Here is a 7,226-nt window from a genome sequence, read left to right on the forward strand (position 1 = left end):
TGGTCCATATCACATGACAGAACTTGTGTGCCCGGAGTCACAAGACAAGGCAGGAAGGCGTTAGATGCAAGCTAAGTTATAATTCAAGGTTGTCTTGGGTATCTCTGGGGGCTGGGCTGGCAGGGGGAAGAGGAGAAGGAATTACTCAATCCAGTGAGCACTGGATTATCACAGCAGGTTATATATCAGCTCTCGGTCCAGGGAGCGAGAGACTGCCAGGGGGTGCGGTCTGAGTTTTCAAAGTACGAGAGAAAGCCGTAGGATCTGTGTTCTAAGGCCCTACGCTCTACGTTATGTGCCACGTATAGGATCTGTGATCTAAGGCCACTGTGTGTCTTCTCTAAGGTTCTGTACACACGCGTCAAGGCCCCTTTAAAAACAAGCTCCACCCATCCCTCGCTCTCTTCTCCCTCACTTCTCTTTCTCGGTCAACCAGCACGACTTTCTCTTTCACCATCTCCCCCAATCAGTAAACTCCCACATGGGTTGGTTGTATATTGTGGTCCGTCCTCAGCTGCCACCAAACATAACAACATCTCTGTGCCAGGCATTATTATAAGCTATTTGAAAAAAAATCAGTGAATAAAACAAATATTATCCTGAAGTAATTTTTTTGGTAGAAGACAAGCATCAGACAAGAAGCCATGAGCGCAATCAGACAGGGATTTAGAGGAGACCTGGAATGAGAACAAAGCGACGAAAGAAGAGCAAGTCAAAGGGCAGCTGGACACGTGAGATCGAAGCACAGATCTGAGGTAATATCTCAGGAGAGGAGAAACGGCGTTACTCACATTCTTGTGGGTGTGACATACGCTTGAGAGGGATAACTTCGGGGTCTAAATAAAGGGCTACTTTCGGGTCACGGTTGGCCAGTTTAAAGTTCTCATCTGACTGACTCCACTGAGCGTTGGTTCATGGCAAGGTAGAACATCCTAGAAGAAGGGCCTGGAAGAGGAAGCTGTATACCTCCTGGTAGCCAGGAAACAAAGAAGAGCTGATAGGAAGGGGCAGGGCCAAAACAGACCTCCAAAGACACCCCTAGAAGCTCACCTCCTCCAGCCAGGCCCCACCTGCTATAATCCATAACACTCCAAAATTGGTTGAAATATTGAGTCCACCAATAGATGGATTGAGTCATTATCTCTGTAACAACCCTTATGATCAAATCCTCTGTGCTAAGGCTAATTGTAACCACATAAGTGCATACCACGCTCTTAGGTACCCACAATCCAATGAAACTGACAACCAATAGTAATGACAGAGCTCTTACAGGAGGAGCCAACAGACAATTGTTTAAGTTAGAAATCTTTATTTACGGACGTTGGCAAGATGGCTCAGCAGGTGAACCGCTTACACCAAGTCTAATGACCTGAGCTCAATTCTAGGAACTCACATTGCGGCAGGAGAGACTGACTCTCCCAAGCTGTTCTCTGTCACACACACACTGTGGCGCACACACACAGTAAATCAGTGTGAAAACATTTTATATTAATTAATTCGGGGGTGGAGCTAGAGATTAAACCCGAGCCTCTAACGGGCTAGACAAGCACTCTACCACTGAGTCATGTGCCCAGCCTGTTGGAAGACCCTGCTGCCTAAAGTTGCAGCCCACCTTGTCCGGACAGCTCTCTGAGCTCAGTGTAAAATGGAAGACTCCCTTCCCCCAGCAGGGCTTCCTATTCTCTGCCTGACCTTATTTGGAGTCTATTCCCCAGAGCTTGGATGCCTGACTTATCTTAAATGTGACCTTTAACACAGTTCCCTGCAAATGCTCTCCCGCTACCCCCTATATGGTAATTAGAGGTTCTGCTCTCGTCTATATGATGGGACTGTGCTGCTAACTGCGATCGAAGCATAGCACGAGCACCTCTTAGGTGTTGTCCCAGCTGCTGTCCCGTCTTCTGTATCCCTCAGTCTGGAATCAAGTTGATCTGTCTCTCTGCAGCTGACTCCTGGAAGGCTATTTTCATCAAACTCACAGCCGTACAAAGCCCTGCTTACTGCTTCTGCTCCCCTCATCCTCGTAGTCTGGTGGCCAACAGATCACTAGAAAAAGGGAGACCTCACACAGCTCTCTTTAAACTTTTGAGACAGATTCTCATTAAGTTGTCCCGGGTAGCCTTGAACTCACCCTGCAAACCAAGCTGGCCTTGGTCTTTCAGTTCCCTTGCCTCAGTCTCCCAGGTAGTAGAGAGGCTCTGATGCCCTCTGCTGGCCTCTATTAGCTCTGCACTGACATGGTGCATATACATACAGCAAACACATGTACACATAAAACAAAAACAAATACTTTTTGAGAAGTTAGTAAAGGAAGATAAAATTAAAAGGCAATAATAAAATGATTAAAAACAAAATAGAAATAAATGAAACAGAAAACAAAAAAAAACCTGACCTTGGTGTTGCTGGAAAATATTTATACATACTGTGTCTGTACTTCAAAAAAACAAAACAAAACCATAGGGCACAAAGGAGAAGAAAAACACAGCCTAATGAAACAACGTGGTTCTAACCAGGCTCAATGATGGACAGATGCTGAAGCTATGAGTAGGAGATAAAACTATTACAACCATAATTAGAATGTTGATTCATAGTGACTGTTATGAGAATGGGAGACAAACAAAATCAAATGGGTAATTCCAGCAGTGACGGGAATATGGGAAGCATAAAATGGAGACACGAGCAGTCAAGCCACATGGAAACGTAAAGAAAGAATGCTTCTAATTACACTTGTATGTTTATGTGGCATGCGTGCACACTCCATGGGAGGGTGGGTGTGGCTCTCTCCTTCCAGCATGCTGGTTCTTGAATCAAACTCAGGTCATCAGGTTTGGTGGCAGGTGTCCTCAGCTCTTGAACAATCTCGCTGCCCTGAAACAAGGTTTTAAATGGATCGATCAGCACCCTTGGAAGAGGTGAGGAGAAAAATGATGGATTTGGAAACTGCCCAAGCAAGGGGAGAGACTCCAAAAAGGAAAGCAGTGGAATGGAAAACAGCTGGGTTCCTGCCATGTCAGGGAGGCCGATTTAACAACCTGCGGTGCGGGAAGACCCACGAACACCCCAGAAACTACCAGGAAGTCCCAGGAGCCCGAGAAGCACCCACCCTGGAGAGGCCAATACATGCTCCTCCCACATAGCCAGTAATAACTGGGAAAAACACCCAACTGGGGCTTCTTTCTTGAGAGGTAAAGGGGAAAGCGGAACCTACACCCTGTGGGGAGTGGAGGAAACCTGTGTTTGAAGTCCACAGTACATGGGCACAGCTGTGTCCAGGACCCATGCATAATGGGAGTGGCAGACTTTCCCCAGGTGAGGCTCAGGGGGATGGCATAACTGTTCCAAGCGGGAATGTTAACAGTGTGTATAGGAAGGTCCATCGTATTCCCCCAGCACCAAATGTTTCCAGCCTGAAGACTGCTTCCCTACAGTGACTGCTCCTACCAAGAATAGCTAACCCTGCCTCCTTGTTCAACTGTACATAACCACCCTGCCCCCTTGTGTATGTGCATGCAATAATGCTAGCCCCTGGTTCAGCCAAATGCAAGAATCCCACCTCTCTGTTCATATATATAATAAACGTGCTGAGTTTCCCAGGTGCTACGTTTTCTCCACCAGAGAGCCTTTTTTTCATGTCCTTATATCTGTTGTTTCTTCATTTCCTCACCGCCCCAGTCATTCCAAGTCCATAGAGCCACGCAAGGACACAGCAACATCCAACAACTCTGTGTGTGTGTGTGTGTGTGTGTGTGTGTGTGTGTGTGTGTATGCCTCTGTGTGTGCATAGTGTCTAAGACAGGAACTGAGGCAGCCCTCAATGACAGGCAGTACCAAAAATGAACACAAGAGAGAACAAGAGACCACAAGCTTCTGGGGGGAGGGAGAGCAGGAGTGTGACTCTTCTTCCTTTTCTTAGACAGGGTCTCTTTAAGTAGCCTAAGAACTCACCATGTAGTCCAAGTTGGTCTCTGCACTTTGAGTGATCCTCCTGCCTCAGCCTCCCAAGTGCTGGGATTACAATTATGAGTCTATATAACACAAACACAGAGTAGATGCACTTCCAGAAAAGCCAAGGAATCACCAGTCAACCTGGCCAGCGGCAATCTTTCTGGAATGCAGCCCTCTGCAGAGGCTGGTGGAGGCGAATGCTTTTGCACACATCCAAGCCAAGCCAACAAGGACCCCAACCTGTCACGCCCATGATGACCGCTGTTCCCAGGAGCAAAACTACAGAGAGCAGATCTGGAAATGAGGTGAATCTGAACTGCGAGCATTCCCTGGCCATAAAAAAGAATGGAGTTTTGTGAATTGCAGGAAAATAGATGCAATCGGAGCGAGGCGCGCTAGGTGAGATGAGTGAGATTCAGAAAGATGAACACCACTGCCGTTCATTTGCGACTCCTAGATTTTATACAGACATATAAAATCCTATGTTCACGTCTGACGCAAAAGTGGAAGTGAGGGAAGAAGGTTTAATTTCACATTTAAAAATATGTTGTTTGTTATGATTATTATCACTATTCTGTGCCTATGTGTGTGGTGTGATGGGTGTGCATGACTCTAGCATGTGTCTGCCGCAGCATGCATGTGGAGGTCAGAAGACAACTTCTGCAATCAGCTCTCTCCCTCTCCACCCTGGGCTCTCAGGAGCTCCAGGGTCAGGAGTTTGTAGCAAGCATTTTTCTGGCTGACTCACCTCTCAGACCCAGTGGTTACATTTCTTAACTTGGACTCCCATTAACCCCAGTTTCACTTGGCATGTCACCACTCCAGACTTGTGGGGTGCTCTTATTTTAAGAGCTGTCCCACGGGATAAACATGGACAGTTCTGCTATTTTGTTTTATTATTTTTAATATTCCAGCGCCAGGAGACAATTCTCAGACCAGTTCTCTCCTTTTACCACGTGGACCCCGGGGATGTAACGCGAGTTTTCAATTTTATTTACAAAAAGGAAATTAGAAAAGCAAGCAACCATTCAACTTTAGACATTTTAAAAACTTTAATTTTTAAACTCTGCTTAACCTTTGAACCTGGCTGAACTGGCATAAACCGTGTGACTTCCCAAGTTTTGTGACGATACCTATATCTGAGGTGTGTGCTGTCCTTTCCCTGATTTCCCTAAGGGCCCCCCATACTAAAATCAGAAATGTGCACTATCCCTTATCTTTTCTTAATGAACTATCAAACTTCTGCATTCTGCCTGGTCCTTTGTGTGGGGTAGGCAAAGAACAAGCTTTAACTAAGGAGGGAGGGAGGAAACTCTTCAGACAGCGGGTGGCAACACCAAGCAGCCTCTCTGCAGCTGCTGACATGGGAACGGTGCAGGCATAAAAGTGACTGCCACCAAGTTTCCACACTCCCAGAATCAAGCAGCAGGAGGCATGGATACACAGGGTAGCCCAGTGTTGGTCAGAGTGTTGCAGGAAACGCGGGCGGGGGCCTCTATTGTGCGTTCTGCAGGTAGGAGTGAGAACGGCACCTCACACAGGCTTGGCCTGGCTGGTTGGGTCATCCCCTGTGCTATAGGGCTTAGAAACTATTCGTGTCCTGAGAATCAGACCTGGGATCGTTCAGCTAGAGTGTAAAAGGCTAATGCTGAGTTGCTCTGGCTTCTTAATTAGTTTGAATATAAAAGACATCATCCTTCTTGAGCTGTTGGGGTGGAGGGGTTTCCTTCTCACCACCGAGGACCCCCAAGTGTCAAAATGTCAAAACGTAAGAAAACATAAAAAGGCATAATTAATACAAACTCATGAAGTCAATTTCGAAAATTACATGAATGTAGTCCTTGTTATAAAACCAAGAAATACACATTTCACATACTATAGACAACTTATTTTCTGTTTTTTCAGGCATGGTGGCATTTTCATTTAATCATGAGACGTGGGAAGCTGAGGCAAGATGATCACTGGTTTTAGATTAGCCTGGGTTACACTCAAAAATACACTCTCTCAAAAATAAAAAAGAGAAACAAATGAGAACTTGCTGTTTTAAAATCACGCTGATGTTTTACTAGAATGTTACATTACTCCTTTTGTTTTATTTAGAGCGCAGATCTGTATTTTGACATTAGCATACATCAATATTATATAAGGAGCAAAGTTTGAACACGATGAAGTTTTTCTACAAAGAAGAAACAAACAGATGTAATTTATTTCCTCTTTAAAAACAAACAAACAAACAAGAACAGTTGGTCTGAGGGGCTTTTAAGAGCACTCTCTGCTCTTCCAGAAGATCCAAGCTCGGTTCCCAATTCCCAGGACAGGCAACTCACAGCTGCTTGTAGCTCGAGCTCCAGGGTCCAGCGCCCTGTTCTGGCCTTCTTGGACATTTGTGCATCTAGGGAATGTGCTCACAAATACACATGCACAGAAGTAAAAGTTTTAAAATAATTTTAAAAACCATAAGTCTCCCCCAAAGCTGTCACGAGACCCCTGAGTTCATCTTTTTTCTTGTACTTCTTGGGCCCGCCTGGAGGCGCCTCACTCAGACTAAGGACTGAGGAGTTTGGCCTTAAGAGTTTAGGGTTCCTTGACAAAAAAAATGCAAGGGGGAAAAAAAAGAAGAGTGTAAGGGTCTCTTAAAAATGCATAAGGGAAAAAAAGTAAAAAGTAGCATCTCATCTGTGTTTTCATACACAGTCAGTCTAGAGTGGTGGTTCTCAACCTGTGGGTCATGATCCCTTTGGGTTTCCATATCAGATATCCTGTATATCAGATATTTACACTATAATTAATATCTGTAACAAAAATACAGTTATGAAGTAGCAATGAAATAATGTTACGGTTGGGGGTCACTACAACATGAGGACCTGTATTAAAGGGTCGCAGCAGTAGGAAGGCTGAGAACCATTAGAGGGTGTCCACCTCCAAAGCATGTTTGTACTTCTGGAAACAGCAGTCAGGCTCCTTGCTTGTCACTGAAGGGGCAAGACTTGGTTGGGTGTGTGACTAGCCTACTCCCCGCTGGCTGCATCGCCCTCCTTTCCTTTCTAGGGGGATTCCTGCTCCACTTTAAGCTGTGACGTGTCTAACTCTAACCGATGAAAGAGCAAATGACAGCAGCATTGACCAAAAGAAAACTACCTCTCACAGGCTGCTCTGAGGACCACTGAGATGCGACCCAAAGGGAGCAAATGGGGCTGCCCGGAAAGTTGTTGAAGCTCTCTTTGCCTCTCCTTGCCTCACCTGGGATGCTACAAGATGGCAGGTGCCTCAGCAGCCACCTT

The sequence above is a fragment of the Microtus pennsylvanicus genome, chromosome 11, assembly GCF_037038515.1.
Source record: "Microtus pennsylvanicus isolate mMicPen1 chromosome 11, mMicPen1.hap1, whole genome shotgun sequence".
NCBI classification, from domain to species: Eukaryota; Metazoa; Chordata; class Mammalia; order Rodentia; family Cricetidae; genus Microtus; species Microtus pennsylvanicus.